The 20,546-nt window shown below is 53.4% G+C and overlaps 2 long non-coding RNA genes across 3 annotated transcripts in view; both read left to right on the top strand.

Moving 5' to 3' along the window:
• The first annotated feature begins 77 nt into the window (after positions 1 to 77).
• The window catches only part of LOC102166195 (uncharacterized), a 28,176-nt gene continuing 7,707 nt past the window's right edge, over positions 78 to 20,546 (top strand). Inside the window, exons 1-3 of one of the 2 annotated variants that reach the window (XR_002341370.2) lie at positions 78 to 157; positions 13,192 to 13,403; positions 19,950 to 20,083. This is a non-coding gene — a long non-coding RNA (uncharacterized LOC102166195). Of the gene's footprint in view, positions 158 to 13,191; positions 13,404 to 19,949; positions 20,084 to 20,546 lie in introns of those variants that run through there. The other variant, XR_002341369.2, reaches the window with a different exon arrangement.
• LOC110259205 (uncharacterized) lies at positions 6,394 to 10,795 on the top strand. The gene is made up of 2 exons (XR_002341373.2): positions 6,394 to 6,491; positions 9,464 to 10,795. It is a non-coding gene; the product is annotated as an uncharacterized LOC110259205 (long non-coding RNA).

The following is a 20,546-nucleotide window of genomic DNA, read 5'->3' as shown; positions in this document are numbered from 1 at the left end:
CAATCCGCAGCGTGGGAGGCGGGGTCGGCGTGTTAGGGTGTGCCCGCCGCTTGTCTCCACGCAACGCGCGCGCATCCACCTGGGCGCGCCGGCCCGGAGCAGCGCGGGGGCTCGGGGACCCGGGGATGCGGAGGACCCGGGATGCCTGTATGCGGAGGTGAGTGGGCTACGGGACAGGAGTCAAGGGTCTGAGAGTGCACGGGGCAGGGGGTGGTGCACAGGGCGGGGGGATGCGGGGCAGGGGAAGCCAGGGACACAAGGTGTGGTGATGGAGGATGCTGGAGGCGCAGGCCATGGGTTGGGGGACAGTGGGCACACGGGGAACAAGGGTGTAGGGACGGGTGATGGGGAGGCCCTAGGAGCTTGGGGAATGTGAGGGGAGGGATGTGGGCAGCCTGGGCTTGGAGTTGGGGAGACCCTCCAACTCCGACCAGGAGGAATGCGGCTCAAAGTCAAGAAAAGAAACAGCAAGTTTTGGGAAAAACACAGAGAGAAGGTGACGATGGTGGGTCAGGGTGGCTGGGTGTGTAGGGGTGGACAGGCTCCATGCAGGCAAGACTGAGAGGGTCTCAAAAGCACATGGCTTCACCCTGAAGGGCATGAGGAACCACCAAGGGACCTCAGCTTGGAGAGCCAGGGTCTGGCCTGGCTGCCACGTGGACAGGGGCAGCAGAAGGGCAAGGTGGTGGCCTCCGCCAAGGCAGAGTGAAGATGGAGGTGCACAGGCAGAAGAGGCAGGGCCATGTGCGAGGGAACAGGAGGGAACACTTCTGTGTCTGAGCTGAGTGGTGGGGTCCAAGGGGTGGCTCTTGCTGCACTGGAGGTGGGGGGGGGCAGGTGTGGGTTGCTGATGAACTGTGCCCCACTTGGTTCCCAGTCTTGCCCAGGCCTCCTCAACCCCTCCCTGTCCCATCTCCAGCCTTCCCTTTACCCAGCTGCCAGCCTGACTCTTTTCTCTGTCCCTCCCTCCATCTCTTCCAGTTTTCTGTTACTGTGTAACAAGCCAGGTTGTAAAACAGCTGTTGCTTAAGCACATGGCTTCTGTGGTTTGGGAATTCAGATGGGGCCCCACAGGACAGCTCTCCTCTGCCCCAGGATGTCTCTGGCCTCAGGTGGGAAGATGTGGCCAGCTGGGGGTGACTCTGGTGGCCAGGCCGGAGTCGTCTGGGGCCTTCTGGGCCCTTGAGTCCGAGCTCGGCGGGATGATTAGGCAGAGCACCTGGGCATGGCCTCTCCAGGGCGGTGGCCTCCGGGCTCCAGCAAAGGGGATCCCGTGAGTCACCACACCCCAGTTCTGCCACATGCTGTCACAGACCACCCAGGCGTGAGAGGAGGGGCTGTGGGCCCCACTTCCTCTTGGGAAGATTGTCCAAGAAGTTGCCGTGCTCACACTGCCACCCGCTTTCCCTTGCATTTTCACTTTGGGGCATAGAATCAAGGTGGCCACTTTCCACTGTAATGTCATCTGTCGTATGAACAACACCCACATCCCTTCAAACCTTCCCCAGCCCATTCTCATCCCTTCCCTCCTCCAGTCTCTTTCCATGTCTGTATCTGTACCTTCATTAAGGGAGAGAGCAAGTTGTGCATATTTTGAACGTTCCATTTGTAGTTCTGTGCCTTGAATCTCATCATTTCCTGTATTTTCTCCAGACCTTGTATATACAAACGTGCGTCTTCATGCTGCCGTGTGTGCCCTTCCCCTCTCACCCCTGATTCTGCACCAAGTGCCCATCCAGCCAATAGGTACCCGGGACCCTTAGAAGCCAGAGACTTAAGGAGAACGGTAACAAACAAGGCAGATCAGGTGCCTCCTTTCATGGAAGACTTTAAATGTATATTGCTAACTGAAAAAAACCAACCTGAAAAGGTGACGTACTGTGTGAATCCGACTCTATGTCATTCTGGGAAAAGCAAAACTATAGAGACGGGTTTTGGGGGGCAGGAAGGAGATAAACATGTGGAGCCCAGCGGATTTGGGGGCAGCGAAACTATTACGCTTAACACTGTGGTGGTAGATACAGGGAGCTATGCGTTTGTCAAAACCACAGAAATGTCCAACATAAAAAACGAACCTCATATAAACTGTGGACGATGAAAAAAAAAAAGGTGCCTCCTTCATGGAGTGTCTGTTTTCCTAGGCAGAGACACATGTGAGCCAACAATAAGTTCCAGTGGTGCTAAATGCTGTGAAGAAAATACAGTGTGAGCGGAGTTCCCATTGTGGCTCAGTGGAAACAAAGCTGACTGGTATCCAGGAGGATGCAGGTTCAAGCTCCGGCCCTGCTCAGTGGGTTAAGGATCCGGTGTTGCCGTGAGCTGTGGTGTGGGGTTTGGATCTGGCTTTGCTGTGGCTGTGGTGTAGGCTGGTGACTGTGGCTCTGATTTGACCCTTAGCCCGGGCACCTCCATATGCAGTTAGTACAGCCTAAAGAGACCAAAGGGGAAAAAAAAAAGAAGAAGAGAAAAGAAAGTGTGGTGACAGCCTAGAGAGGTTGGGGGGAGGGTTTCTTCCACGAGAGTGATCACTAGGGGTTCACTGTTTGGAGAAACGACACCTGATCTGAAAGTTAAACCAGGTCTTTGGAAAGCAAGCTTCGGAAGTGGGTGCCAGGAAGGAAGTGCTGGGGACACCACTGCTGTGGAGGGTCCAGGAGGTCCCCTCTGTTGGCCTGGAGGCCAGTGTGGGAGGAAGGGCAGAAGGCAGAGAGGGAGTGAAAAGGAAGACAGGCTGGATCTGCTGGCCACGGCCGTTCCCCCGCAACCACATCTGGCCACGACAGCCTTTGGGACGGCAGCAGCCACCACTCCCTGAGGCCTCTCCTCTTTTGCCCCTCTGACCTGGACCACACAGGGAAGGGGAGACTGGGAAATGGAACCACCCAGCAGACTCCTTGGAAGCTCAGCACGTGCACACACTTTGACTTTAAACCCTGGTTAACTTCCCAATCCAAACAAAGGCAAAACCAGGTATCCCCGCCAAGACCAGCTAATCTCTCGGAAGAGACTGATGAAAGTTTCGTTTCACTTCGTCCATCTTTGGGTGGCACTGGCTCTAACGGGATAAGCTGCTGTCTTTGAGAATGTTAAGAGGGTTTGTGAGTTAATAACACAAACACCGACGTGTAAGATTAACCGATATTCACATATGCTAGATAAAAGGGGGAGGGGGCGGGTTGAACAAGTGCCCACGCGCCCTGCATGAAGCTAAGGAAGGGGCTCTCGTCACTGCAGCCATGTGGCCATAGCTGGTACTCACCACCGCCTTCTTCCTCTGCCCGCTGCTCGCTCTGTGTCAGCCAGCGCCTCAGCTGGTCGTGGTTCTCTGTCTGGTGGAGTGCCTGGAGAGGGGCTGTGCCTGCAGTGGGTGGTTCTGTTTCAGGTCATTTTCTCTGCCCAAGGGGCGTTCAGAAACCCTAGAGCATCTCCCGCCTGCCAGACTCTTGCCTCCGTGCTCAGTTCTGCAATAGAAACTCAGCCCTCCCTTCCGTGACCAGCCACCTGGCCACCTGGCTGCCAACTTCCAGTCCAGTGTGCCCCCTGGTGGAAGCACTCTAGGGCTTGCCCAGGACCGAGGGGTTTCCTAGGATGTGGCATATTCAGTTTTGAACCCAGGAAAGTTCTGGGCAAACCAGGAGAGCTGGGCCCCCTAATGCACTCCTGCTTTGGCATCTGAGACTGCTGGGCCAGCGTAGCTGAGTGGCAGGGATGGGAAGCCAGCAATTCACCGTGGACCTACTCGTTTCACCCTCCAATACCTGCACCCCGGGACTGCTGATTGAGAAAACCTAGAAGGCATCACCCCAGCTCCACCGGTTGACGCCCAGCCAGCTCCCAACCAAGTCTTCCAGAGGCCAGTCCACTCTCTGTCCACCGTTCTACCAGGCCGGCTGCTTCAGGGAGATGGGAGTGTGCAGGACCACTGGGCCCTGTGAGCATGGACCCGCTGCTGCACTTCTTTTGCTGTGAGGTGAGTGCCTGGTTGGAAGGGAGGCTGGACGGATGCAGCCTATTCTGTGCGCCCACGGGAGGGCCTTGGCCAAAGCACTGCAGGCAAGGAAGGGCTGTCTATACCCTGAGTAGGTGTCATTCCAGTAAGATGGAGGCACTGACCCCCAAAGACACCACGCACATGATGGAAGAGGGGCAGGGGCTGGTCTCCGCTTTGGGCAGTTGGGCGCCTGGCAGGGACAGCGGCCAGATCAGCCTTCGCGGGTGGAAGGAAGTCCAAGCCCGATGTCGTGCAGAGCTCTCTCCCCCGCCTCGGCTACTTGGCGCCTCACCCTGCTGACCAAGGGTGAGAGGTGCCGGGGAGAGAGGCTGGCATCCCCTCGGAATGGGCCACTTTGTCCACCTGATTATTAAGGTCCACCTCTGCTGAGACAGCTCTCGTGGCACACAGGTTCTTTGGATTCTGGGCATGCCCGGAGAATTCTGCATGCCTTTCCCCAGAAGTCCTCGTCTCCAGCTTTCCAACCGTGTTCCTTCCTGGTGTCTGGGGATCCAGCGGCTGGAGAACTAGTCCCTGCCCGCCACCAGTGTGGGTCCATGCCTCTTGCCTCGTCCAGCCAGGACACTGCTTGTCATCTACCCACCTGAGGGCTCGCCCTCATCTCTGTCCTGCAGCCCCCTCCCCAGCCCTGGGAGGGAGCAGAAACCAGTCAGTGGGCGCTGGCTCCCACAGCACCCAGCTCACGTTGGCTTCGCAGGTGATGGCTTAGCCTTGGCTCATGGCTGCGTGTTCAGTCTCCAGGTGGTGAGTTACCACCAGCGGGTGGCAGAGCTTTGTGACTCACTGCAGGGCTGGCACTCAGGCACCGTGGCAGAGGGCCTGTGTGGCTGCCTGACCTGCTGGGGAGTGCTTTCTTTGCTTTCTCTCACTTTGGGTCACTTAGCTTAGGGGCGGGAGTAGCACAGCTGCAGGAGGGGCGTCGCCTCCCTGATAACAAGCCAAGCCAGGCGTTATGCCTCCTCCTTCGTGGCCGATGGGACTGGATGCAGCCACTTGCTGATGACTTGGGAAGGGTTACCTGGACACGCACTTGGCTGCCGGACCCCAGGAATTTCAGAGGCGGCCAGCCCTGGCCTTTCTGCAGAGCTCATTTCCGCTCTCTGGCATCCGTATGTCCTTCTAAGGAGAGGGGCCACTTTCTGCTCCGCGGGTCCAAACTGACATCACCAGCGTCATGGAACAGCGGGAGGGACCAGTGAGCCAGGTCCCCATGGGCGTGCTATGACACGGGGCTGCCCTGCCTCTGAAGGCGGGCAGCGAGTGTGGCGTGCTGACCCTGCCTCTTGAAAGCAAACTCTTCCGACGGGCCTTACTCACAAGTGTGGCACAGACGCGGCTGCGCCAAGCCGCGAGCCCGTGCTGATGTGCTCGAAGCGCCGCCGTGGCGTGGAGGGAGCGGCTGCGGTTGGGTTCAGCTCGCCTGGGCTGCCGCGCGCCGGCCCGCATGTGCTCTGCCGACGAGCTGGGAGTCCTCCTCTCGCCCCCTTCTGTCCGCGTCGTGGTGCTCACCTCCAGGGATGCGTTTCCGCTGTGGTTTATTCTCTTCCTCGGGAGAGGCAGGCCTCGCGGCCTCCCCTCGACCTTTCCCACAACGACGGCGCTCACTCCGTGGTCAGGGAACAGTGTGGGATTCTGCCAATTGCTGAGTGTGTCTACTCCAGTGGTCACATTCTGTACCCGGGGACTGACCACAGGCCGGACCCACCGTCCGATGGGCATGACCCAGGAGGCCGGACCCACCGTCCGATGGACGTGACCCAGGAGGCTGGGGGAAGGTTCACGGTAAACCGCTTGCCCCGCCTCTTGCGTCCTGTGCTTTCTGGAAGGAGGCCCACGCGCAGTCCGCACCTGAGGGCTGGGGGGCTCAAGCTCTCCCTCCTGTGTGTGGAGCATCTGCATAATTTATTTGGAGTTCTCAGCATGGGAGATTTGCCTCTTCTGCCCATTTATTTTTTCACTTAAAAAATTTCGAACAATGTTTGTCTTATTTCTTTATTTTTCTTTTTTGGCTGCCCCACACCACATTCCCGGCCTGGGATCAGATCCGAGCCACAGATGCCACAACTACGGCAATGCTGGATCCTTAAGCCGCTGTGTCGGGCCAGGGATCACACCTGCGACCCAAAGCTCCGGAGATGCTGCCGATCCCGCCGTGCCGCAGCGGCATCGCCTCCTCCGTTTATCGCTTTACCCAGTCCTTCATTTCTGTCCGTGTGATTGTATCTGGGTTATAATATAATCTTACTTGATTGTTTTGTTCGATTTGTTCCAGCTTTGGCCCTGGGAGCTCTGTCAGTTGGCTCCTGTATCCCTTTGACATGCCCCGTCTTTTTTGTTTCGTTTTTTGAGCACCTCCTTACTTTCCAGCAGTGCGAGATGCCCTCGGCGCATCCTGCATATTTCTTTGTTCCAGGCCCAGAGTCAGCCGTTTCCTTAAGGAACCTGGTTCCTGTCTTAGCGACCACCATCTGGGAGACAGGTGCGTTCATTGCTATGGGGTGTTGTTTCTTTGTGCCTCTCAGCAGACAAAGCAAAGACATATATGTGCGCCCACCTTGCATATGTGCACATGTTACGAACACTCCTGTGTGGCCCACCCGTCTCTCCATTAGGCTGGACGTGAGTTCCCGCCTGTGTCTCCAGCCAGGGTCTGCTACCCACAGGTCACCCTCCCTCCGTTTCCTGTAACTTCCCGCTCCAGCAGTGAGACCCCCGGCCCCACCCGCTTGATCCCAGCGGGGACAGCTGTTTACCTGCTTCGTCGCCAGAGCACAGCTGTGTCCCCTCACTCCTACAGACCCCACTTGTTTCCAAGGCCACTGAGGTCGGCACCTTCCCTCCAGGACCTCAGCAAGGGAACCTTCTCCTGCCACGGTCTGCTCTCCGTCCTGGATTCGCCAGCCTCCGAAATGACCTTTTTTTTTTTTTTGGCTGCACCTGTGGAAGTTCCCGGGCCAGGAATGAAACACTTGCCACAGCAGTGACCCAAGCCACCTCAGTGACAATGCCAGATCCTCAGCCCACTGTGCCACAAGAGAACTCCCTAAATGATTTTTTTTTTTAGTTTGCATACTTATGTTTCCTCTTTGTGTTGTTCTGTCCCATGGGTTTTGACAAATGCACCATCACAACACCGCACAGAACCGTCTCGCTATAGGCCGAAAAATCCCCTCTCCACTTGTTCTCCCCGCCCAGCTCTCTCTGGGCCTCTGGCAACCACTGACCCTTTACTGTCTCCCTGGTTTCCCCTTTCCAGAATATCAGAGTTGGAACCACATATCATGGAGCCTTTTCAAACCGGCTTCTTTCACTTAACCGTGCACATTTCTAGTTTCTTTCGTCTTTTTGTGGGTTGATAGCATTTTCTTTTTATCACTGAATGATACTCCAGTGTACGGATGCACCTTCCCCTTGAAAGACATTCTGGCCGCTTCCAGTGTGGCTGTTTGGTTTTTGTGTGGGCACAAGTTTTGAACTTACTGGATAAAGTTTTCAACAATTGGATAAACACTTAGGAGTGCAGTTACTGAATTGTACAGTACGTCATGTTTAGCTTTGTAGGAAACGGTCAGATGTCTTCCCGAGTGGCTGCCGTTTTGCATTCCCACCAGCGAAGAGTGAAAGCCCCTCTCGCTCCTGATCCCTGCTGACATTCAGTGTTGTTAGATTTTACATTTTAGCCATTCCATTGGCATCTTATTTTCAATTCCCCAGCGACATACGATGCTGACCATCTTTTCAGATGCTTATTTGACATCTGTACATCTTCTTTGGCGAAGTATCTGTTCAGATCTTTTGCCCATTTTAAAGTTGGGTTACTTGTTTTCTTAGTGTTGATTTTTAAGCATTCCTTGTACATTTTGGATACAATTCTATATTGAATATATGTTTTGGAAATATTTTCTCCTAATCTGTGGCTTGTCTTTACACTGTCTTAACAGTATATTTAGCAGAGCAGAATTTTAAACTTTTAATAAAGCCCAGCTAATCAATTTTTTCTTTCAGGGACAGCACTTATGTTGTTGTATTTAAAACATTGTCACCAAATCCAAGCTCAGATTTTCTCTTGTGTTATCTTCTAGAAGTTCTATTGTTTTGGTTTGTGATAAATTTTTATTTAGGTGTTTGTTTGTTTTTTTGTATTCTGTCTTTTTAGGGCCACACCTTGGCTAGGGGTTGAATCGGAGCTATAGCTGCTGGTCTATGCCACAGCCGTAGCAATGTGGGATCCAAGCCGCGCCTGTGACCTACCCCACAGCTCATGGCAATGCTGGATCCTTAACCCACTGAGCAAGGCCGGGGATTGAACCTGTATCCTCATGGATACTAGTGGGGTTTGTTAATCACTGAGCCATGATGGGAACTCCAAATTTTTAGTTAGTTTTTATAAAAAGTATAAGGTTTGTGACTGGACTCATTTTTTACCTGCGGATGTCCACTCGTTCCAGCAAGATTGGTTGAAAAAACTGTCCTTCTCCACTGTGCTGCCTTTGCTCCCTTATCAACGATCAGTTGACTCTGTGTGTGCGTCTGTTTGGGGCTCTCTCTTCTGCTCCACTGATCTATGTCTGGTCTTCTGCCACTTTACGCTAAGTTGTATATATAGCATCAGTCCTCCAGCTTGGTCATTCTTTCCAGTATAATGTTGGCTATTCAGGATGTTTGCTTTTTCATATAAACTTTGGAATCAGTTTGTCAATCTCTATAAAATAACTTGCTGGGGTTTTGGTTGGGATTGCGCTGAATCAGTGGGTCAAGTTGGGAAGAAATGACATCTTAGCAATATTGAGTCCCTATCAGTGAACATGGACTATCTCTCCCCTTATTTAGATCTTTGATTTCATTCATCAGAGTTTTATAGTCTTCCTCATGTGGCTCCTGTACATTATTTACTTAGATTTTGATACCTAAGTATTTGATTTTCTGGGGTGCTGATGCAAATGGAGTTGTGTTTGGAATGTCAAATTTCCATAGTTCATTGCTAGTATATAGGAAAGCAGTGGCCTTTTGTACGTTAATCTTGTTTCCTGCAACCTTGTTATAATTGCTTATTCAATCCAGGAGTGTCTTTGTTTTGTTAATTCTTTGGGTCTCCTACATAGACACGCTTGTCATCTGTGAACAAAGGTAGTTTTATTTCTTCCTTCCCAATCTGTATATATTTTGCCTCTTGTCTCATTTCATTGTCCTGGATTTCTAGTACAGGGTTGAATAGGAGCGAGAGAGGGCATCCTTGCCTTGTTCCTGATCTTAAGCGGAAGTCATCTGGTTTCTCGCAGTTAAGTATGATGTTAGTGGTGTACTTTTTTGGTAAATATTGTTGATCACATTGAGGAATTTCCCCTCTGTTCCCAGCTTGTTGAGAATTTTAGTTATGAATGGGTATTTAGTTTTGCCAATGCTTTTTCTACAATTGATAAGGTGATATTATGTTTCTTTCTTGGCCTGTAGATGTGATGGATTACATTTATTGATTTTAAAAATATTGAATCACCCAGAATTAAACCCATCCATCTTCAGTCAACTAATCTGTGACAAGGGAGCCAAGAATATACAGTGGGGAAAAGACAGTCCCTTCAGTAAGTGGTGCTGGGAAAACAGGACAGCTACATGTAAAAGAATGAAACTGGAACACTTCCTAACACCGTACACAAAGATAAACTCAAAATGGATTAAAAACCTAAATATATGACTGGATACTGTAAAACTCTTAGAGAAAAACATAGCCCAAACATGCTCCGACATAAACCACAGCAGTAGCTTCTCAGATCCACATCCTAGAGTAATGACAATAAAAACAAAAATAAACAAATGGGACTTAATTAAACTTAAAATTTTCTGCACAGCAAAGGAAACCACAAAACAAAAGGACAATCCACAGAATGGGAGAAAATATTTGCAAATGAAGCAACTGCCAAGGGATTAATCTCCAAAATTTATAAACACCTCCTGCAGCTCAATACCAAAAAAACAAACAACCCCATCAAAAAATGGGCAGAAGGTCTAAACAGGCAATTATCCAAAGAAGACATACAGATGGCCAAAAAACACGTGAAAAGATGTTCAACATCACTCATTATTAGAGAAACACACGTCAAAACCACTCCGAGGTACCACTGGCCAGAAAGGCCATCATCAAAAAGTCTACAAACAATAAATGCTGGAGAGGGTGTGGAGAAAATGGAGTCCTATGACACTTGGTGGGAATGTAAATTGGTGCAGCCACTGTGGAAAACAGTATGGACTGAAAACAGAATGACCATTTGATCCAGGAACCCCACTCCTGGGCATCTCTGGACTTTCTAAGTCAACCACGACTCACAAAGACACACGTACCACCATGTTCATTGCAGCGCTATGTGCAACAGCCAAGACATGGAAGCAACCTAAATGTCCGTTGACAGAGGAGTGGATCAAGAAGAGGTGGTCCATATACACAATGGAATATTACTCAGCCATTAAAAGGAAAGAAATAATGGCATTTGCAGCAACATGGAGGGACCTAGAAATTATCATGCTAAGTGAAGTTAGTCAGACAGTGAGACACCAGCATCATATGTTATCACTTATATGTGGAATCTAAAAAAAGGACACAGTGGACTTCTTTGTAGAACAGATACTCCTGACTCACAGAGTTGGAAAAACATATGGTTTCCAGAGGAGACAGGTTGGGGGGTAGGGGATGGGCCGGGGTTTGGGATGGACATGCTGTAAAATTGGGTTGTGATGATCACTGGACACCTGTAAATGGAATAAAATCCACTGAGTAATAAAAAATAAAAATATTGAGTCGGCCTTTCATACCTGGAATAAATTCCACTTAGTAGTAAGTAACTATTTTGCGTGCATAATTAATTGTTGGATTTAATTTGCTAATATTTTGTTGGGAATTTTTGCATTTATAGTGAGAGATGTCGGTCTGTGGTTTTCTCTTCTTCTTGTATCTTTGTCTGTTTTTGGTTTTATTAGGTTAATTTTGGCCTCAAAATGAGGAAGCGTGCTCTTTGTTTCTATTTTCCAGAAAAGAGTGCAGATAATTGGTGTCATTTCCTCCTTAAGTGTTTGGTACAATTCACCAGTGGAACAATCTGGGCCTGAGGCTTTCTTGTTTGGAAGAGTATTAATTACTGATTCAGTTTTTACTAGAAATAGAGCTATTTGTGTGAGTTTTCATAGTCTGTGTCTTTCAAGGAATTTGTCCATGCCATCAAAGTTGTCACATCTGTGGGCACAGGGTTCACAGTGTCCCGTCATGACCCTTAATGTCTGTGGAAACTGCAGTCTTGGGTTAGGCTGGGTGCAGCAACTCAGGCTGCAGATGCTTGGTGATATTGCTCCCATGGCTTAAGCAAACCCATGTGCCAGTGATCCAGACCAAATTCAACCTGGGTTTCCTGTTCAGACGTGGGGAGGGGGGGCCTCAGATGCTTTTCCATGGGGAATGGGGCTGCCTTCTAGCCATCGTCAACTCTATTGCTTCCTAACCTCTATCTCCAGCTATGTCCTCTCATCAGACCCCCAGGTTGTGTCCTGTCTCCTGTCTCCTCTCTCCATGCCCAGGGACAATAGTTCGAACCCCATCTACCAGGTGGGTGAGACAGCCCTGCCCAAGGTCGGCACCTGTGTGGGTCCCGATGGACAGCAGATGGCTTGGGCTTGTGTTGGCTGAGGGGGGAGGATCGCCTCCTGCTGTGTTTGGGTTGATGCCACCGGCAGGCCCTCAGAAAAGAAGCTAAGGGTCATCTGAGATGTGGCCTGCACCACTCTGGGACTCCTGAAGACCTGAGCCAGCATCCTGGGAGCAAGGCGGAGGCCAGTTCTGTGGGTCACCTTACCCTGCGGGTGGACAAATGGGACATGCATGGGACACAGTGAGCAGGTGGCCCAGCCCGCCAGCACCTCTGACCTGTGCCAATTTGAGTTTGGCTGAGGGTAGGATTGTTGAGGGAGGCTGGTGGCTGCAGGCCCCATGCGTCCCATGTGTCCTTGCTGAATGGCCAGATTGTGGGGTCCACTGTCTGAGGCTGAGTAGTTTCTGTAGCCATCGCTGACACCCCCAGCCAAGTCAAGGGGACCCAGAAGGACCACCACTGACTGCCTCCTCCTGGAGCAGGGACTTGGTGGATTTTCTGCTTGCCCCACAGCCCTGGGTCCCTCAGCGGTGACATGACCCACTGCATGCCGCCCATCACACCACCCCTGGGACACGGGGCAGGATCTGGTGCTGCCGTGTGAGGCCGTATGCCATGACCCCACTTCTCGCTGTCTCCCATCGGCACCTGTTGAGTGGAGAGAGGCTTATTCCTGGCATCCTCTGTGAGGCTGCAGTTCTGCCTGGGTCATGGGCAGCTCAGCCCCTGCATGCACCACTCATCCAGGACCCGACCAGCATCATGCAGGCCTTGCCACTGCCCTGTGGCTGCTCTGAGTCCCCGCCCCCACCCAGATCTGGCCTCTGACCACTTCCTCTCTGGATTCCCTTTTCTGGAGGGATACACTGCCTTTCTGTGCCCCAGGGCCTTTGTATGGCTGTCTCCTCTAGCCAGAATGTTCCCCGCAGCTCCTCCCTTAGAGGCTTTCATCCCTGGCTCTCACTAGCCGCACTTTCTTAGAGATCCCTCACTTCCTCCCATCTCATCACAAGGTGTGAGTCGCAGGGCTTCGTGTTCCTCCTGGCGCTTACCAAATCCCGAACGTAACCTCCTACTACTTATTTGTTGCTCTTTTTAGGGCCGCACCTGCAGCATGTGGAGGGTCCCGGGCTAGGGGTGGAATCGGAGCTGCAGCTGGGGGCCTGCCCCACAGCCACAGCAGTGCGATCCCAGTGGGATCTGTGACCATGCCGCAGCTCGTGGCGATGCCGGATCCTTAACTTGTGAGCCGTGGTAGCAACTCCATATCCTCCTTTCTTGTTTTAAACTTTAAAAATTGCGGTGTGGTTGATGTTTCCTGCTTGCTTATTTGTTTGTATTTTTGTCTTTTCCCTACTGCGCTTTAAGCTCCTTGAGGGCAGGGCTGGTCCTTCCTCCCAGCATGTCCCGAACTCCTTGTGAGGGCAGGGTGTCCTGCCCAGCTGGGGGACTCCCTGGAGGAGCTGGGCAGTCTCTTCCTGCAGACGCTGGTCCTGACCCCACAGCAGCAGGGCTTGTCCAGCCACCATTCCTTCCACATCTCTGCAGGTCCCTCTCCATCAGCGCTGGGTCAACAGCCCCAGGCTAAGACAAGAACCCCTACTTGGGTCCAGCAACCCTTCCCTGTCCCTGCAGCCGCGTTTTGTCCTGGAGGCCACCAGGTGGCGTCGCAGGCCCACGCGTGATCGGCGAGGACTGCGGAGGCGCCCCGGCTCCTGTCTCCAGGAGGCGGTGGGGCGGGGGTCGGAGCCTTTCGGGAGGTAAGGGTTTGCATCTGGCGAGCTGCTGAGGGGGGCCTGAGTCATCCAAGCGGCTCAGGTGGTGTCCTGTGAGGGGGCGGCAAATTCCTGGGGCTGGGAGTGCAGGGACCTGGGGGGGGGGCTGGGGGAACGCGGGGACCGGGAGCACAGGCACCGGGGTGGGGGGCTGGAGGACGCGCGGCGACGGGGAGCGCAGGGACGGGGAGCACAGGGACCAGGGTGGGGGGCGCGGGGACTGAGGACGGGGATCGGGGGCGTGGGGATGGGGAACTCAGGGACCCGGGTGGGGGCGGAGAGCACACGACCGGGCGGGGGCGCGGGAACCCAGGGCGGGGGCGCGGGAACCCAGGGCGGGGGCGTGGCTGCCGCTTCCACCCCCGCCGATTCCCCGAAGTGACGGCGCCGGCTCGCGGGAGGCGGGGGAGCGGGGAGGCCCGGAGGCCGGGAGGCCGGGAAGTGGGAGGGGCGCGGGCGCAAAGGTCTGTCGGGCCCTGAGGGCAGCAGAGCTTTGTTTGTGAGAAGAGGTGAAAGTACAGGAGACGCGAGGGTGGGTTTGTGGGCGTGCTCCCCTCTGAGACCAGCAGAGGAAGAGGGGGGGCGGCGGGGACTGGGGCATCTCCTTTGCTGAACTTGTGACGGGGAGCCCAGCTTAGAAAAGGGGCCACGGGTGGGGCCCCAACATTTCCCCTCAGATCTGAGCCTTGGGGAGCCCCTCCAACCTCCGGCTGCGAAGGCAGCTCCCTGGAGCCTGCCTGAACCTCAGAGCCGGTGAGCCTGCTGGCAGCGGTCTGGGTGCCCTGTCTCCCTAGACCACGGGCCATCTGGTGAGGAGGAGGAGGAGGAGGAGGAGAGGGGCTGCAGGCGGTAGGAGGTGGCCCTTGGGGCAAAGGTGATGTGGGCGCAGAAGCCTTCGATTCCTCTGCTCGGGTCTGCAGGCCCCTGTGGGAACACCCGAGGATGTGTTGTGGGCAGTGGGGTGTTGTTTCCCCCTGACCAGGGGCTCTGTCCTCTAAAACCGTTTTAGGTTCACTTGTCAGCCTGCACGTGGGTGAAATCTCCTGCCTTTCAGCTCCTCCCAGAAGACCCCTCCCAACCTCCAAAGAGATAAGCAGGGCCCAGCCCCCAGGCCCCGGCCTTTGCTTCCTTAACCAGTGTGGCCTGATGCCAAGGTCCCACCAGGCTGCCCCGCTGAGAAGCAGCGTCCACCAGGCTGGGCCCTGCCTCCCTCCAGGTGGCAGCCCTGTGGGGACCCTCTGCGGGGGGCTGGGGGTCTTCGCCCCCTTAACATCTTGACATGGACAAGAACAGACTGTTCTTCAGACGAACTGGGGCCCCGGTTCCCATCTCATCCTGCTTTCCACCCCACCTTACCCTCAACTGCGTCATCCAGTGCAGCGGAAACTACACTTTCCAGCGCCAAGAGGCTGTGATGCTGTGATAGCCCAAATTTGAATATAAACCCTATCCTAGGAGAAATTACGGTACAGGCATTGATTCTTCCTACAGTAATCTAAGCCTCAAAGGAACTGAACTAAAGTTCTCAAGTTCAAATCCAAAAAAAGTTCAAGTACTAGGAAAGAGAACAGTGGCAAATGTTGGGAAAGTCAGAGCTTTGTCCTGTTGCTGCTGTTTCTGATGATTTATGGGCGGGGAGGCAGCTGGGAGGTGGGATGGACTCCCTACACATGAGCCAGCCTGGGTTTGCAGGGTTTGGGCTCACGGTCTGGGAACGCTTCAACAATGAAAAAACAGTCGGTTTTGCTGTGTGTGTGTTGGGGTGGGAAGGCTTTCCCCTTCTTCCCTTCTAGGGTTTTTGGCTTGTGTAATAATTAAATTGATATAAAACAAGGTAGCAGAAGAAAAACAAATTTTGCGTGTATCGGAGCCCCCTAAAGACATGCGACCATGAGACTGGAATTGGCACTGCCTTGTGCCATGGGCCAAAAACCAAACCAAAAGAAAAACACCCATGAGACCCAAAGGGCAGCCGGTAATTGTGGCTTTTCTAACTTCCTGAGCTAAGGAGAGGGGTGGGGCCTGGGGGCACAAAAGGATGTGAAAGAAAGGCTTCTCTGTTTGCAGTAAGTCTACACCGCTTCCCCATCCAGCCTCCTGGTACGTCACACAGTGGCCACAGGGCAGGTAAAGCACTTTGCCTGAAGCTGCCTTTAGCTCAAAATAAGCCTTCTGCCAAAGCCGGCAAATCCTGCTCCCCTTCCGTTTAAGGACAAAATCCTTCTCAGGGTCTTCTATCCGTGGCCCTGGAGTTGGAGGGAGAGGCAGCAGGGGCTAGGGGTCCCCTGAGCACTTTGGGTCCCTGCCTTCCTCTCCCTGCCGGAGTTTTCAGCCCTCTAGGGTTAAATCAACACACACAGGGTCGCGCTCCTTTAAAAGGGTGCAAGGATGAATATGATTCTCTTTTTTTGGCCACATCGTCAGTGGCTGGATGTGGGATCTCAGTTCCAGACAAGGGGTTGAACCTGGGCTGCGGTGGCGATAGCCCTGCATCCCAGCCATTTGGCCACCAGGGAACTCCCCGAAGAGGATTTTCCCATCACCAGAGCTGCAGGCTCACAGCTGAGGCTCTTTCCGCCTCCCAGAGGTTTTCTGGGCAAAACCCCAGGATGCTCCAGGAGCAGAGACTGGGGTGTCCAAGGGAGAGAGGGGAGGCGGTGGGGAAGTCTCTCTGGTCAGTGGTCACCCCCGAGAGCAGCACACCTCAGGCTGTGGCTTCTGCCTACAGCCCCACCATGGAGGCTGGACCCCAGGCCTTGATGAGGAGGGGACCCCGCCCAGCAGGGCCCTGGAGGCAGCACCCCACCCATCCCCAGGATCCCCAGGAAAGCGGCTGCCAGCGCAGGAAGTGGAAACCTGAAAAGAAAAACAGCCGGTTGAGCGACGTTGTATCTGAGTCATCAGCCAGCTGGACCCAGCACCCTGAAAAATGTTGCTAACATAATTCCCATAATCAACTCTGGGCCGTGCCGGGCTGTCGAGACACAGGCCTCAGGACTGGAACAGGGAAGTCCAGGCTTAGGCTGGCGCAGAGGGATGCTCGAGCCTGGGGCTCAGCAGGCTTGGGGCTGACCTGGACGCTGAAACTGCACAAGCGCGGGAAGAGAGCAGGTGTGAATTCCTCTTGGAGCACAGGGTAAAGAGGGCTTTCTAACTGGTAGAGAAAAAACACAGGCCCGGAAGGGTGTCGCTTGTGCTGAAGCTCCGGATGTGAAATCCAGGCTTCTACCCAACTCAGCTCATTTCCGCCTTCCCTAGAAATGTGGTCTTAAGGCCAGGCTGCAGTTTCCCGGCCAGCACTGAGGAGGCAATCTGCCCCGTGGGCCCACGCCGTCCCCAGAGATGCAGGGGCACCTGTGGGATAAAACTCCTGGTGCCCCCGTCCCCAAGAAGACGGCCCGGCCCACCTTTCCAGAGCCTTCCGCTTTGGGCTGGCCCTCTCAGCTCCCTGCTGCTGCTGCTGGAGGAGATGCTGGCTATTCATGACTCAACAAAGAGTCACTTAGAGCTTCAGATTTACTCATTTGCATTTTGTCTTTTACCGAAACTAAGATTTAGGATCCAGACAAAGGGTAAGGAGTTCCCACTGTGGCTCAGTGGAAAGGAATCTGACTAGTATCCATGAGGACACGGCTTCAATCCCTGGCCTGGCTCAGTGTGGCGTTGACGTGAGCTGTGGTGTAGGTCGCAGATATGGCTTGGATCTGGCATTGCTGTGGCTGTGGTGTAGGCCGGCAGCTGCAGCTCTGATTTGACCCGTAGCCTGGGAACTTCCATATGCCGCACCTGCAGCCCCCCACCCCCCCAAAAAAAGGCAGAGAAAACAAAAGGTGAATAAACATGACTATATAAGTGGTTTTTTTTTTTTTTTTTTTTTTTTTTTTGTTGTTGTTGTTGTTGTTGTTGTTATTGTTGCTATTTCTTGGGCCGCTTCCGCGGCATATGGAGGTTCCCAGGCTAGGGGTTGAATCGGAGCTGTAGCCACCAGCCTACGCCAGAGCCACAGCAACGCGGAATCCGAGCCGCGTCTGCAACCTACACCACAGCTCACGGCAACGCTGGATCGTTAACCCACTGAGCAAGGGCAGGGACCGAACCCGCAACCTCATGGTTCCTAGTCGGATTCGTTAACCACTGCGCCACGACGGGAACTCCTATAAGTGGTTTTTAAATGTGCATGACCAAAATGCAACATACAAACTAGTAAGCAATGGGGAGAAAATATTCGGGACATGTACCAAAGACAAAGGGCAAATGTCCCGAATGCGTCAAGGAGTCTTACAAAGCCGAAGAGGAAAAATGGAGAAAAGTCATGAACAGACAATTTACATTAAAAAAAAAAAAGTTCCCCTGTGGCGCAGTGGGTTAGGGATCTGGTGTTGCTGCAGGGGTGGTGTAGGTTGCAGCTGCATGTCTGAGTTGTTCTCTGGCCTGGGAACTTCCATAAGCCACGGGTATGGCCAAAAAGGAAGAAAGAAAGAGAGGAAGGAAGGAAGGAAGAAAATGACTCTGAACATAAGGAACAATCCTTATCATTCATCACTAGAGAAATGCAATAATACTGAGACCCCACTTCTCACCTATCGAAGGGGCAAAAAAATTGTAAACAACGACCCACTCCGTTGTTGAAGCTGCAAGAAAACCAGCACACTCAGATGTCACGGGGGGAATGCAAATTGTGTGATTCTGAAAGGAATTCGGTCAGACACAACAAAAATATGTGTGCACTTACCTTTGACCAGGCGATAGTTCCCGAAATCTATCCTGAAGACGCCCTTCAAACGATGCGAAATACGCACACACACGGGGGTTTGTTGTCACACCAGGTGTCACTGCAAAACATTAGGAACAACCTAACCTCTGGACTAAGAGAGCGACCCCGGGAACGGTGGCCGCCAGCCCGTCGCAGAGAGGAGAGCCGCCGGGTGGGAGGAGGATCCCGCTAAACGGAAGCGCGTGCTGTACCGCCGGTCTGTTGAGAGAAGAAGCGCAGACCACCCGCAGGGCTTCCTTTCTTCTCGGAAGGAAGGCAATGGGCGTCTGCTCACTTGCGGACAAGGCAGGCAGAATAAGCCAGAAACTGCAGAGGCGGGTGGGCAGGGGATGGGCAGGGTGGCGAGGACCCCGGGGAAGACAGCTTCTGATGGAACCCAAGTGGTGCTTCACATACCCCAAAGGAAGCGAGCAGCTGAGCCCGATCCGGACTGGGCGAGCACCCGAAATGGAAACCAGGCTCGGAGATGAGTCTGCAGACGAAGGCGCCCCACCCGGGAAGGTGGCGAAGGGGGTACCCTCAGGGCTGTGGTCTAGGGATTCTGAGGCTGTTTGATCTGTGTAAGAGAACTGAGCCATAGCACAAGTCTCTGTCGGTGAGAACTGGAGAAAGAGGTCAGAAGCGGAGGAGGAAGCCTTGGAACGGGCCCTGTAGTGTAGGTGCCCACACCCCACCCCCGGGTCTGCGTAAAACTTGTGGTCTTTAACCTGCATGCACAAAGATACAGATAAGTGGACTGTGTGGTTAGTACCTGTCTGTGCGCTTCCTGTGTGGGCCGAGAGGCCAGGCCATCGTCCAGTAAAGGAACCAGGCCTCCTGGAAGGTGGCCAGCGCCAGGGCTGGGGTGGCGAGTCCCCTGGATGGACCTGGAGCATCTTGTGGGGCCAGAATGTAAGAAAGTGCTCGAAACATGAACAAAACCAGGCGAGGGCTCTGCCAGGGTGCAGGAGCACCCCAAGGGACCCACGGTACTACAAGCTGGGACTGCTTCAGCAGCAACGCAGTGCAAGTTCCCGGACTGTAGACCGAAGAACGAGAGACGTATCCGCGTGCCCTTCTGACCCAAAGAAGCAGTGGATTAAACAAGCACACGGAGGGTTAGGGAAAGCCCCTCTTTACGGTAGAATCCAGTTACCAGAGGAAGAAGGGAAGGGGAAAGTAGAAAATCACGACACGGCGTCACAATAATGCTGCTCTAGACCGGACTCACTGGAGGGCGCTGACGTGTGGGTGGGAGTTGGAGCAGAAACACGATGGGTATGGTCTTACACCATCTGCCCGGCATGCTACTTCCCTACAGAGAAAACCTGGCCATGTTACATGGGGGCCTCGTAGACGCCACCCTCGCTGGTGGCCGAGGTCAGCACGACTAGTAGTAAGTATGATTTGTCTTCTGTCCGTGTCAGAAGCTCTGTGTTATGCGAGGCGGAGAGGTCCCAACATCATTTCTGTAGTACTGTTGCCAAAAATTCATAATCTCTGTTAAAAAGGAGACAACAAAGCCACAAGGAAGTCACTTACGTTAGGACAGCAAAACAAGATTTAACACCTACCCTGACGGCCGTTTCAACCTTCCCCAGGGATGGGACCTTTCACCAGCCAACCTAGAATTCCCTGGTCAGCACTCAGGAGGAAACCCAAGAGACCCCTTCTGTCCCCTTTAAAAGAGTCACCTTGCCCGAAAAAACACATTCTTTGCTAATGACCTCCTTCTCTCTGCTCCCTCCCTGCTTTTAAAACACCTTGCCTTTCTGCAGCTCTGACCCAGCTCCTTTCTGTTGCTGGATGGGTTGGTGACTCAGTGAACATTTGTGATTTGACAGATTTGGTGGCAGTGGTGGGATCAAAGAAAATTCCAGCAGCTTCGGTGACAAGGAGAAAAGCAGTCATGGTACGTTGTGTTTTTTGTTTTTTGTTTTTTGTTTTTGTCTTTTTGCCATTTCTTGGGCTGCTCCCGCGGCATATGGAGGTTCTCAGGCTAGGGATCGAATTGGAGCTGTAACCACCAGCCTACGCCAGAGCCACAGCAGCACAGGATCCAAGCCGCATCTGCAACCTACACCACAGCTCACGGCAACGCCGGATCCTTAACCCACTGAGCAAGGCCAGGGATCGAACCCGCAGCCTCAGGGTTCTTAGTTGGATTCGTTAACCACTGCACCACGACGGGAACTCCAATGGTACCTTTTGAGTTCACAGAATTCTTGCTGCTTCCAGAGGCCATGGGTAAAGTCCCTCCCAGTTCTGGGCTCTGCTACCTGGGTCAGGCTCCCATCTAATTGGCTTACAGGGCAGGACAGCTCCTGCTGGAGACAAGTCCCCGGCTTTTCAGACCACAAGTCCCAGGTGTCTGT

Source organism: Sus scrofa, chromosome 2 (assembly GCF_054392235.1).
Source record: "Sus scrofa isolate SSC_HxYL_T2T_F1_AM1 chromosome 2, Sscrofa_HxYL_maternal_Yorkshire_Landrace_v2.0, whole genome shotgun sequence".
Classification (NCBI taxonomy): Eukaryota; Metazoa; Chordata; class Mammalia; order Artiodactyla; family Suidae; genus Sus; species Sus scrofa.
This window is presented reverse-complemented; position numbering and strand designations above follow the sequence as displayed.